The sequence below is a fragment of the Gorilla gorilla genome, chromosome 3 (genome assembly GCF_029281585.2).
Source record: "Gorilla gorilla gorilla isolate KB3781 chromosome 3, NHGRI_mGorGor1-v2.1_pri, whole genome shotgun sequence".
NCBI lineage: Eukaryota > Metazoa > Chordata > Mammalia > Primates > Hominidae > Gorilla > Gorilla gorilla.
In genome coordinates, this window is record NC_073227.2 from 195,950,104 (window position 1) to 195,964,482 (window position 14,379).

The 14,379-nt window shown below is 33.0% G+C and overlaps 1 protein-coding gene across 6 annotated transcripts in view; it reads left to right on the forward strand.

Moving 5' to 3' along the window:
- The window catches only part of ADAM29 (ADAM metallopeptidase domain 29), a 100,609-nt gene that overhangs the window by 38,773 nt on the left and 47,457 nt on the right, over window positions 1-14,379 (forward strand). Inside the window, exon 4 of one of the 6 annotated variants that reach the window (XR_010133544.1) lies at window positions 9,233-9,459. The exons of 4 other annotated variants lie outside the window; for them this stretch is intronic. The gene's annotated coding sequence lies outside the window, so the exon portion shown is untranslated. Of the gene's footprint in view, window positions 1-9,232; window positions 9,460-14,379 lie in introns of those variants that run through there. One more of the 6 variants, XR_010133543.1, reaches the window with a different exon arrangement.

Here is a 14,379-nt window from a genome sequence, read left to right on the forward strand (position 1 = left end):
CATGCAAATAATACTTAAGCCATTTTCTTTTATAAATCAATAACAATGAAACACACAGGCAACAATTGCTTCATATATGACAGTTAAATTAGCACCTGATGAATTGCATTTATGCAATAGGAAAAGCATGGACCCTCTCAACATCTGGACAAACAGTTCAATGAAAGAACTTTCCTCAGTTCAGTTCTGTGTATTCTTTTGTATTATGAATACCTTCAAAATATAGGTTAATCAACATTTATTGAGTACTCACTCTGTAATGAGCTTAATGCTAAGGATTATATTATTGCAAATGATATTGTTTTATTTCACTGCCTCCTGTTACTCTTATCTGGGTACCTTAGATTTTATCTCTTCACCCATTGACCTGTACCCAGTTGGATAAAATATCCCCAAAATTTTAATGGCCAAATTGATTCCTCCTTCTGCTTTAAGATGTGGTGTTCCTCTGCCCTAAAACTTACCATTTCAGGGACAAACTGTTTATAACTTAGTTGTTGCACCAGTTTCTGTGTATCTAGGAGTAAGAAATAAAGAAATCCTAATAAGTTCCTACTCTGGGTCTGCTCTCTGCTTTATCTAAACTAAAACTCAGAGAAAAGAAAATACCTACACTGAAGATTCAGGCAGCCAATTAATATTTTTAATAGATAGAGGGCTGTTTGGGTACCCACAACACTTATTTTCTTACACTCCTTATGAGTTATTTTTGGAATTTTTCAGTTTGTGTATTATAATTAATATGAATCTATCTTTATAAAAATATAATTAGATCAGAATGAATTTAAATTGACCTGAATTTAAATTGACAAGGTTTAAAATGTGAGATATTTGTTTCTGTATAATATTTTGAAAAGGCATTTGGTGATGATGCCTGGATCTGATTTTATGAGCTTTTGATCTTACAAGATTCACTGCTCATGGATCACAGCTTTGCCAGTATTCTGAGTATTTGGAGATTTTCTAGTCATCTTTCTGTTATAGTTTAATTGTATTGTAGTCTGAGAAAATATTTTGTATGATTTAGATTCTTTTAAATTTGTTAAGCTAGATCCAGGATGTGATCTACCTTAGTAAATATTCTATGTAAGCTTAAATATGTGTTTTGCTGTTTTTAAATAGAGTGTTCTATAAACGTCAATTTGATAAAATGGATCAATACTGCTCTTCATTTCAACCATATCCTTGTTGATTTTTTGCCTGCTCCATGTCAATTACTGATGGGGGGTGGTGGGGAATTATCCAACTATAATAGCAAATTTGTGTCTTTCTCTTTTCAGTTCTATCAGGTTTTCCCTCAAATATTTTGATACTGTGTTGTTAGGTACATACCAGTTAGGGTTGTGTTCTTCCTGGAGAATTGACCTTTTTTATCATTGTGTAGTTACCCTTTTTATCCCTGACAATTTCCCCTTTCCTGACGTCTTCTTGTCTGAAATATACTTTGGCTTTCTTTTGATTAGTGATAGTATACTATCTTCCTCCATCCTTTTAATTTGTCATAATCTTTACATTTAAAATGAATTTCTTGCAGACAGCATATAGCTGGGGATAGTAATTTATCTAGGCTAATAATTATTGCTATTTTACCGATGTCATTAGACATATTTAAAGTGATTACTCAATATTTATGTTAAAATGCAATATATTTGTAACTTTTCTTTCATTACGTTTGTTCTTTGTTACTAGTCTCTACCTCTTGTTCTACCTTTTTTGTTTTAATTATTTTATATTATTCCATTTTATTTGGCACAGTAGTTACACTTCATTTTTACATATCTGTAGGTGAACTAGGTTTTATAATATGCATTGTTAAATAAAGTTAGTTCAGCTTCAAATAATACTATATTTTATTTGTAGCATAGGTACCTTGTAACACAGTGTTCCACATTCTCCCTTCTGTTGCTTCTGATGTTGCTGTCATCATTATTTTACTTACTTATATTCTTGAATTACCTAAATGTATTGTTATTACTATTGCTTTAGATAATTAACTGTTAGATCAGTTAAATATAAGACAAATAAAATATTTCACTTTATTCCTTTTTTGATGCCCTTTTAAAAATGTAGATTCAAGATTCTGACTTATATCATTTTTCTTCTTCCAGAAAAACTTTTTTTAACATTTCCTGTATGACAGTTCTGCTGTCAATGTCGTTAGTTTTGGTTTGAGAATATTACTTCTCCTTTATTTTTGAAGAATGATTTTTGTGGATGTAGAATTCTAGGTTGGCAGGGATTTTTTTTCTCCCTCAATACATTTGAGATTTGATAATCTTCTTGTTTTCATTATTTTAGGGGCAAAGTCAGCTGTAATTCTAAACCTAATTCTTCTGTAAGTAAGGTGCCCCTTACCAGCTTCCTTCAAGACCTTTTTTTTTTTTTTTTTGCTTTACTGCAATTGAAATAAAATATTCCTACTGTGGTTTGTGTGTATGAGAAAGACTGTGTGTGTGTGTGTGTGTGTGTGTGTGTGTGTGTGTGTGTTTGTGTGTGTGTTTGTGTGTGTGTTTGTGTGTGTCTGAATGTAATATTTACCCTGCTTGGTGTTTTCTGAGTTTCGTGGTTTGTGGATTAGTGGCTGTTATTAATTTTGTAAAGTTCGTGGCCATTTAAATTCTCGTTTACTTTTTTTCTCTAGTGTTTTCTTATAAATTTTTAATATTTCTCCACAGTTCCTGAATATTTTGTTTTTAAAATCTTTTTTCTTCTCTTTGTACTTCAATTGGTAAATTTCTATCTTCAAGATTGCCGCTAGCTTCGTTTATTATTTTCTTAATAGTGTTGAGTCTACTGATAAGTTCATTAAACACATTCATTTCTGTTACTTTAAGAAAGTTTTCTGCATTTTATTTTTTACTTTTTCTTAATGTAGCCATGTCAATGTGCCCTGAAGTAGTTGGTGTAAGATTCAGTTTATACATTTCTTATGAGATTTTATAGAATTCAGTGTGAAAACTACCTGGGGCTGCGTTTTCTTTGTAACAATGATTTTTACAATGAATCCAATAAAAGACTACTCACATTTTCTGTTTATTCTTTCGTGAGTTTGATGATGTGTTTTTAAAAAGAAACTTATCATTTCACGTAAGTATTCATAAAGGTGTTATGAAGTTGTTTATAATATTTTCTTATTAACATTCAAGTGTCTATGTGATTTATAGTGATAATCCTTCTATCCTTGATATTGATAATTTTTCGCTCACTTAAGTGTTTTCTCGAATAATATACCTAGGCTACTATCAATTTTCCTGGTGTTGGAAATAATAAACTTTGGTCTGTTAATTTTTTTCATCACTTTTTAGTATGAAATATTTACTAATTTTCTTTGTGATTCTTCCTATCATTATGGATTATTTAGAAGTTGTTTAATCTCCAAATTTTAAGTATCATATCTTATTACTTATGACAAATTTAATTTAATTATTATCAAAGTATATTCACTGTATAATTTCAGTTTTTTAAAAAGTATTTAGATTTGTTTGATTTTTTATGTGGACTTTGTGTATGTATCATCTGCAGTGAGTTTTCTGTATTTTTTAGGTATATTGTTCTACAATTCTCAATTAAATCATTCTGGATGAGAAGGGACCTAAGAATATTTACACCTTTAGTAGTTTTTTCTCTAATTGCTCTGTCAAATGCTTTGTGAGACATGCTAAAATTTCCACGCTTGCTGTTTTGGACTGCCTCTTTGATTCTATCAATATCTTTCTCGTGCATTTTGAAGCTCTGTTATTAAGTGTAAACATATTTGTTAAACAAGGTTTACAGGAGGGCATTGTTTTGCACTAACTTCCTGAACTAGGTCCCATCAAACCAGGCCAAACCAAAATGGTATAACTTATACTATGTACAAGGAAGTAGGTAGATCCCCAAATAGACCAGTTTTCCCTGAAGACAGGAGATTCATAGCAACCAATCAAAAAGAGCCCAGTCTACCTGAGTCAGTGTGATAAGAACTGTCTCCTTTGCTTCAACCTTACAAGAAAAGTGACCTGTAGTAACTTTGTTAACCGATCTGCTTTCTAAAATTGTTCTCCCTTCTTGCTCCTCCCTTACAAAAACCAAGCATTCTGGCATGGCCTGTGGAATATTCATTCTATTTTATAAAATGAGGTGTTTCCTGATTCCAGAATTAAAAATAAAAAATAATTATATCTTTATGTTAAATTTGTTGTAATATTGTCTTTTGACACATTTATGATGGTTATTTTTTATAAACTTCTCATTATATTGCTAGACAAAATCCCTTTTTACATACAGTAATACATTTTACTCTGAAGCTCATCTTATTTGATATTATGATATATTTATCTATAATAGATATTATACATTATATAGTTGATATATTATTGATAATATTAAATATGAGAGTTCTCTCATATTTCACCTTTAGGCAGTGAAACTTTATGCTGCAGGTTTAGTTAATGACTCATTATAAGGAAGTAAGAAGTAAGTCTAAAATTATAATGACCCACATTAGTTACAATGACTACCTTGTGATTCTAATGCTTTTAGTAATCATTTCGTGCTCATTAGTACAAATGAGAAAGATTCCATACCAAGCTAAAAATTTAAAAACTAAGTTTTAGTTTAAAAGAAATATTTAAAAATCATTTTTCGTTATTACTACATTAGATACATTCCAAATTTAAAACAAACATACCTAAGAAAAAAGATCTAAACCATTTCATAATAAGAAATAAAACAAGAATTAGAAAAACATTTTTTATCACTGGCTTTCAAATAAGTTATATGCTAACAGCAATTCTCTCTTGTTTTAATTATCATGATGAATTTGGGATTACTGTATTACCATACAGCCTATCCAGTCAGAGCACACACTTTGCTTAAACCTTATCAGCTCCATAAAGATTTCACTGGCTTCTTCATCTTTCCTTCCGACACTTTCTGTCTTTAAGAATTATGGTGACCTTCTCCAATTAAGAATTATATAGTGTTCTGTATTTTTTCTTTCTATTAATTATTATATTTTAAGTGGTGCCATTTTTATAGAAACATTCATAGCAAGTAGTATGTATGTTGTAATAGAAAGACAAAGAAATAAAATAAAAATAATAATTTGATATGTAAACTTTTAAAGTAAATACTGATTAACTTCATATGTAAAATTTGCATAAACTTTTAAAGTAAATACTGATTATTAACTTCATATGTAAAGTTTGCATCTGAAATTATCAATTCATGTTTTCTATAGCTATCATGTTAAAAAGATTTACAGTTAGAGGCCTGGTGCAGTGGCTCACGCCTGTAATCCCAGTACTTTGGGAGGCCGGGGTGGGCAGATCATGAGGTCAGGAAATCGAGACCATCCTGGCTAACACGGTGAAACCCCGTCTCTACTAAAAATACAAAAAAATTAGCCGGGCGTGGTGGGGGGCGCCTGTAGTCCCGGCTACTCAGGAGGCTGAGGCAGGAGAATGGCGTGAACCCGGGAAGCAGAGCTTGCAGTGAGCCGAGATCGTGCCACTGTACTCCAGCCTGGGCGACAGAGCGAGACTCCGTCACAAAAAAAAAAAAAGATTTACAGTTAGAGAGTAGGAGTACTTTCAAGATATTGTGCATCAGAGTGACTGTAACTGATGACAATATACTGTATTTTTGGAAAATGCTAGAGTGGATTTTAAGTGTTTTCACCACAAAAATGATAACTGTTAGGTTATACATTTGTTAAATAGCTAGATTTAACTATCCGACAACGTATATGTACTTCAAAACATCATGCTGTACACAGTAACTACATACAGTTGTATATGTCAATGAAAAAAATAAATTTGAAGGAAAAACTTTGAATTGATTCAACATTTGTTTGTATTAATTAATCAAGATTTCCTAGTATAGTGAAGAGCAATTTAGTGTTGATAATTGAGTCAAGCATGAATTATCAATAACATGAAAAATTATTAGAATGCTCTACCAATGAAAAAATGAAGCTGTTACCACCCAAATCCACTGAAAAACTTTAGCATCTCAGAAAGTAAGACAATTAGTGTTTTGTGCTTCCTGATGAAATTCAGTGTGAAGTACATGGGACAATCTATGAGGTAGTCTCATTAAAATACTTGGCCTGAATCTAATCAAAATTCTAGAATTAACTTCCATTTACATGGGAAAACACATAATAAGGGAAAAAATATAAATGCAACTAAAAAATAGACAGACACATTAGGATATGGTACATTCAAATGGATGGCCAACAGGGTGAGGGGGACAAATCTGGACTGTAAGAAACTTAAGAGACACATCGAATATAAATGCAATAGGTGGTCTTTATGGATCCTGATTCACATAAACAAACGGTGTAATTTTTATGATATCAGACAAATTTGATTCTTGATTAGGTGTAAATTTATATAAAGGAAACACTTGATAATTTTTCTTGAAAAATACTGGCTTTACCATTAAGTAAGACTGTGTCCTCTGTTCAGAGATTCAGTGGTAAAATGACATGTGGAATTTTCTTTAAAGGCCTTAGCAAAAAAAAGATGAAGGGATGCATATAAACCACATATAGCAAAATCCTAATAAGTTGGGAAATAAAGAGATTCACTGTACTTTCCTCACTACTTTAGATATATATTTTAAGTTTTATTAAAATTTTGTAAAGTATAATATTTTCACTGACAGAAACAGAATGAAAAACTTGAAGAACAAATAGTAAAGGTTTTTTTATTTTAATTTTTTTTCTGAGATGGAATCTTGCTCTGTCACCCAGGCTGGAGTGCAGTGGCATGATCTCGGCTCACTGCAACCTCTGCCTCCTGGGTTCAAGCGATTCTCCTGCCTCAGCCTTCGAGTAGCTGGGATTACAGGTGCCCACCACCGTGCCCAGCTAAGTTTTGCATTTTTAGTAGAGACGGGGTTTCCAGGCTGGTCTCGAACTCCTGACCTCGTGATCTGCCTGCCTCAGCCTCCCAAAGTACTGGGATTACAGGCATGAGCCACTGCGCCTGGCCTAGTAAATGTTAATTTAAACATAGTTTGATCTTATTTATACTTCCTCTTAAACTGTCTTTTGTGACTCAATTAATGGGTCATTTGTTGATTAAATACAGTATTATCTAGGATAATAAGATGTTTTTTTCTATAAATTATGTATGGTTTGAAGGCCCAACCCCCAGTACTTGAGAATGTGACTGCATTTGGAGATAGCTTCTATAAAGAGGTGATTAAGATTAACTGAAGTAATTAGGGTGGGCTCGAATCCAATTTGACCAGTGTCCTTATAAGAAGAGAAAATTAGTACACACAAGAGGCATCAAAGATTGTATGTACAGAGAAAAAACCATGTAAGGCCCCAGTCAGAAGACAGCCATCTACAAGCCAAGTGGGAAGGTTTCAAGAGAAACCAAACCTGCCAACACTTTGATCTCAGACTTCTAGATACCATAACAGAAAATAAATTGTTTAAGCCACTCAGTCTGTGATACTATACTTTTGTTTTGGCAGCCCTGCTAAACTAATACAGCATTGCAGAGAATACAGAAGTGTAAAGATAAGAAACCCCAAAAGAATTAAGAAAATATGAAACGTGAAGGAAATTAGTACAGATCCTTAGGAGATCATAATCTATCTATTTTACTAAAAATATTTTACTATGTAACTAATATTTTTTGGACTAGATCTTACATTCTCAAGGACAAATTTTAAATGCATCAATACAGTATTGCACCTTGTTAAAATTGAGTTAATGGAATGCAGTGGCTGGATAAATTAAGAAACTTAATTAAAAATTAAATATAAACATGTAAGAGTAAAACTCTTAACATAGAAAGTTGAATTTAACCACAAGATTATGGGTACCTTATTTTTTAAAAGATGATTTATGAAATCTTTCTTGTGTTTGCAAAATTCTTTATGTATATGTTCATAAGTGTTTGGCCAGGTGAGTAGGCAAAAATAAATAAATAAATAAAAAACACAGAAAATCAATGAACAGGAGATGGTGGTTTATGGAAGTCAAAGAGAACTGGATTCTAGAGCCAACTCCAGCAATTATTGGTTACTGACTCACACTACCAAAATCTTTAGTTATCATTTCACAGAGAAAAAGAGGACTATTTATATATTAGTCTTTTTAGTGTTGCTATAACAGAATACTTGAGGCTGGATAATTTATAAAGAAAAGAGGTTTATTTGGCTTATGATTCTAGGTCTTGTGAGGGATTCCCTCATGCTGCTTCCTCTCGTGGCAGAAAGCAGTAGGGTGCAAAAAGATCAGAGGGTAAGGGAGGAAGCAACAGAGAGAGAGAAACCAAGGAAGCCAGACCCTTTTTGAACAACCAGCTCTTGTGAGAAATAACCCATTCTCTTAACAGTGAGAACTCACTCCCCCAAATAAATGCATTAATGTATTCATAAGAGGTCTACCCCCATGACCTGAACATCACATACCAGGCCTCACTTCCCAATACTACTACATCAGGGATCAAATTTTAACATGAGTTTTCATGGGGAGAAACCACATCAAGCTCTATCTATCATCTATCATCTATCTATCATCTATTTACCTACCTATGTACTTATATATGATTATAAGAAACATGAGGTTAATTATAAGAAACTGGCTCATGTGATTATGGAGCCTTGAAATACGAAGATAGAGGCAGCAGCAGACTTGATGTCTGATGAGAGCCCTCTTTTGCTCTTAAAAAAATGGTTTGCCTACCACTGCCTTCTTTCTGTGTCTGTATTTCAGAGGAGGAGAGATGTGGTGTCCTCATCCTCTTATAAAGGCATGAATCTCATCCTGGGGGCCTTGCTCTCATGATCTCATTTAAACCTAATTAACATCCACAGGCTCCACTTCCAAATAACATTATGCTGAAGATTAGGGCTTCAACATGTGAATTAGTGGGTACACAATTTGGTCCACAGCATTGGGCCCTGGTACAACAAATTCATGTCTTTCTCAAAAGCAAAATACAGTCATCCCTTGATATCCAAGGAGGATTGGTCCCAGGACCTCTCGCAGATACCAAAACCCAGATGTTCAAGTTTCTAAAATGGTGTAATATTTGCATATAACTTGTGCCTGTCCTTTCATATACTATAAATCATCTCTAGATTACTTATAATACCTAACACAATGTAAGTGCTGTGTAAATATTTGCTATACTCTATTGCTTAGGGGGTAAATGACAAGAAAACTGAATCTGCACATGTTCAGTACAGATGCAATTTTTTTTCAAATGTGTTTGATTCACAGCTGGCTGAATCTATGGATGTGGAACCCACAGATACAGAAGGCTGACTATATATTCATTCCATTTTAACAGCCCCATGAGCCTTAATTCATTTCAGCATCAACTCTGAAGTCTAAAATTCAAAGCCTCTTCTAAGCATTCTTAAAATCAGATATGGGTGAGACTCCAAGCAAAAATCCATGCTGAAACTAAATATCCCTCCAGCTATGAAACTGTGATACTAGATAAGGTATGCAATTTCAAAATACAGATATGGGACAGGAGTAGGATAGACATCCTATTCCAAAGGTAAAAATCTGAAGAAAGAAATTGATAATTTATCTCAAGGTAGTCCAAAACCTAGCAAGGCAAATATCATTAAATATTAACATGTTAATCCTGTCTGTTGAAGCTCTGCCTTTCAGAACCACTGGGGCAGCACTTCTCCCTCCATGGCTCTGCTGGTCATGGGCCATACCCCCAAGGATTTATGGGGCCTGGTAGCTGGCCTGGGTTAGTCAAGATCATGTCCCTTACTCTTTGAGACCAAAGAGGCATCCCCAATGATCTCTGAATTGCCTTTGGGATAATTCTTCCATTCTCTTGAAGAATAGCATATATTTGTAGCAGAATGGCAAAATAATTCAGTCCTAAAAATAGAAATCCAAGAGCTTTCCTTCATTTCATCCCATCACTTTCCCTTTCAGTTCAAACTGGCAGTGTGCCTGCTCATATAATCCTGTGTGTATGTTTTCCTGCATATATCGCCCATCTAAGCACTTTGTGTACATACTTGTATAGAAAATTTAATTGTGCTAGCTTTCATTTGTATGAGTTTGCTAGTGCCTCCCTTATTAAAACTTATTGCAGCTTCACCTCTTTCTAAGATAATTCAATAAAGCCACGGAACTTCTAACATTTTTGAGTTTGTTTTAAATCAGAAGCCCACCTCTGAAGTTTTGAAATAGTGAATCAAAGGGGCTTCAAACTGTTAATTTATTTTTCTTATTTTATTCTCTCAACATTCTAATTAAATGTATATGTAAACTTGTTCATCTCAATCATTGAGGTAACAAGATTTTTTTTTATTATCTCTTCTTTTCATTTTATTATTATTATTACTTTAAAAGCAGTAGTGGTGGTTACCTGAATTACCTTTGGTACTTGGAGTTTCTAAGAAATGTATCTGAATACTTTATTTATATCCTGTCTACCCTCTTTTGCTATTTTCCAAAATTTGTTAAGTTGCTCACAAAGTGGCTCTCATATATTGCTTCATTTAATTCACATCCTTTAAAAATCTGTAATATTTCAAAATGTGCTCATTTCCTTCAAAAGCTTTTGACTCACCTTAATGGATTTGATGATGAAAGGGGAAACACTGCATATAGCAAGAAATGGTATGAAAGGAAAAGCACTGGATATTTCCTGAGTTTGGTAACAACTAGTGCAATTTATTTGCAATCCCTATGTATTAAAACAGTTTGGCTCATCCAAGAAGGTACTGCAGTTCTCTAGAATTAAGTCCTGTCGTGAAACCGCTTGGACTCATTTAATGCTTATTGATTTTCATAAACAAACACTGAATTGTTGGGTGGTTAAGACAAAACAATCGCATAAACTGATATGCTTTCTCCAGTACAGATATGGTTTCTCCAATACAGACACCCACTACTTGGAATGTCTTCCTTTCATGGCCTTTTCTTCTGATTTAATACTCACAAGTTATTTCTTCCCAGAATAATTTTGCTATCAAATACCTAAAATCTTAACAGAAACTGAATTATTTTGTTCATTGTACTCATTTTATTATTTATTTGTCAATTCCTCTATAAAACCATGATTTTTCCTTCGTGTTTCTTTCTAAGTACACTGCAGGTGTCAGTACACTTGCCTTTAAATACTTCGTCATGAACACCATGAGCTAGATCTGAATTTTGTTTAGCTTTTTCTTTTGAGTTAAAATATACATACAATGAATTACACTAGACAAAGTGTGCATTCACTGTCATTTGACAATTGCACACACCTTTATAATCCAAAGACCTATCAAGCAGGAGGACTTAAGCAAGTGCATCAGTGGCCCTCTGGAACAGCTCTAGCTTACTGTGTTTCAGACTACATCGGGGAAGGATTAAGGCTCTTGCGCTGCAGCAGGAAGTTAAATGTCTGCAGTCACACTGCCCATGCCAACTGTGGATCAGATCTTCTGGCCGTGGGGTCCAATGCATTGCAAAGGACTGGATCTTGTGTACAGTGTCTCTCTCCACTTTTTGTATGTAAGCACTTTAGACTTGACCTTAGTGTGCATGTTGTTTGTTTTCAGCAATCTTGAATCATGTGCTGGTTTCTGCTCTGGGTGGCAATTATCTGCTTTTAACTTTGGCCACATTCATGTCATGTTCTATTCTGCAGCACCTTCTGACTATCCAGTGAATAGGGAAATAGGTAGCATAAATAATCAACTTTGTACTTCTTTATAAAGATTATTGTGGATATTCCTAGGTACTTTGAACATTCATATAAACTTTAAAATCAGTTTGCCACTTTCCACCAACACACACACACACACACACACACACACACACACACACACACACACACACACACACACAGCTTAATGTAATTTAGAGCGTGTTTGTCTTATATCTGTAAGTCAATTAGGAAAACGAAATTGCCACTGTCATAGATTGTCTTCAAGTATTAGTACCTTGAATTTTATGAAATTCATTTCCTACATTTAAACTCACATAAATCCTCTCTACATCATTGTTGCTATTCGTATTTTTGCATAAGGGGATTAGTTCTAGAAAAAAAAAGAAAGAAAGATGAGAGGACCTTCACCCTAGAAAATTCAACGTTCACAAAGACTTTCCAATCACGTAGTCAGATCTGTCATTAGAAAACTTAGTCTCTTATTTTCCAGTATTGGAAAAATTAACATCATCTTCTTCTTCATTTTTCTTTTATTTATTTATTAAAAAATTTTTTATTATTATACTTTCAGTTCTAGGGTACATGTGCACATTGTTGAAGACAGTGTGGCAATTCATCCTCTTCATTTTTCTTCATCACCATCATCATTGTCTTCTTTATACCATTATATATTTTAAATAAAATTACAGAACCAAAAACAAAGTAAAAATTAAAAAAAACTTCTACATAGGATGTCAGAATCCTAACTACTAAAATGAATTAAAATTGAACCTATTTTCAATGCCTTCACTTAAAAAATATCTTTTTTATGATTATAAACTGAATTTATATGTATTTGAAAAAAATGTTTAGAGGAAGGCCTTAGAAAGAAAATACAAGTAACAATTAAACTCACAATTCCAGGGAAAACCAATGTTAATATTTGTGTGTACTTCACAGTAAACTATATAAAATAAGTGAGTAAAAATATAGGAATATTTATAGTAATGTACATGCATAAAAGAATGCTATACCAACATAATTTTTTAAAGTTAAAATTAGGTTAGTTATTTTTATCATGCTTTTACATTTCAAAATAAACACCAAGTATTTTGATGTGTCAGTTAATATCCTTTGAAAATATAATTTACACTAATTACTTTTCCATATAAAAATGAAATATCATTAATTTATTTACCCAAAGTTGAGAATTCTTTACGTTTTTACTATTATAAATAATGCTATGATATTTTTCCCATAAATATTTGATTAAATTACTTAATATTACTCTGGAATAATTTCTTAAAAGGAAACTCTGGATCTTGACCATATTGCCACATTTTCTCTGCAGTGTGGGGTTTGATTTATCATTCTATATTCTGTATTAGGAGGCACCTGTCTCCTCACATCCTCACTGACTGTAAGTGACACCATGTTTATATTACAACACCTTGATAGGTACAAGAAAAAAAAATGTGGACCCTACATTCCTGGAAGAAAAATTCACAAAAAGAGAATATACACAGATTAAAAGACAATAGGATTTGTTATTAGGAAGATGAACACAATAAAGAGGATGAAGTGGGTGGAATAATTGTCTCCCAGAAATGTTCCTGTCCTAATCCCTGAAACCGACAAAGATTCCAATTTACATGGTAAGGTGAATTAAGGTTGCAGATGGAATCAAGGTTGCGAATCAGATGACCCTAAAATAGGGAGATTTCCCTGTATTATACCGTGAGTCCAATGCAATTCCAAAGGTTCTTATAAGTGAAGGAGGGAAACAGAAGAGGCAGAGTCAAAATGAAGTGATATGAGAATGATTTGACCTGCTACCTCAAACCACCCTTGAAAATTGAAGGAATAAGTCTATGAGCCATTAATGTGGGTGGCTTCTAGAAGCTGGAAAGGAATGAGAAACAGGTTTTTCCCTTTTAACCTCCAAAAAGAAACTCAGTCCTGCTGACACTTTCGTTTTGGCCAATGAAACTCATTTCAGCCTCCAGAACTACAGAACTATAAGGTAATACATTTGTGTTGCTTAAAGACACTGAGATTGTGGTAATTCTTTACAGCAGCCATAGGAAACTAATAGAAAAGCTAAAAGAAAAATAAACATGCTATGGTAGTATTAAAATCTATATTGTTGCCAAAACATTCCACGAAAATCCCTTTCATAGTGTTATCTTATGATCCATTTTATTTCTGTGGCATCTGTAGTAATGTTGCCTCTTTCATTTCTGATATTGAGTCTTCTTTTTTTCTTTATCTAGCTAACATTTATGAATTTTGTTTGTCCTTATTTTAAAAACTGCTTAATAGTCTATTTCAAGCTGATAAGTTCAATAGCACACAGAAACTCTAGAATAATCTCTGCAGTCACACACAGGAGCTCTAACACCCTACCCCACACTTTATTTTATTGTTGCTGCAATTTACATCCATTCATATTGTGTCTCTTTTAACATATTTTATTTCTTTTTTTAATACTTTTGTCTTTTGACTTTTATACTAGAATTAAAAGTCATTATTACTGTAGTAATCATTTCACTATGTATATGTATATGAAAACATCATGTTGCATACCTTAAATATATACAATAACATATTTGTAATGAATAAAAAAATAATAGTCATTTATACACCACTATTGCAGTAATGCAATATCTGTATCTGTCCCTATACTTACCTTTATTGTCAAGTTTCATACTTTCTTATGCTATGGTGTTGCTGTTTAGTATCCCATCATTTCAAC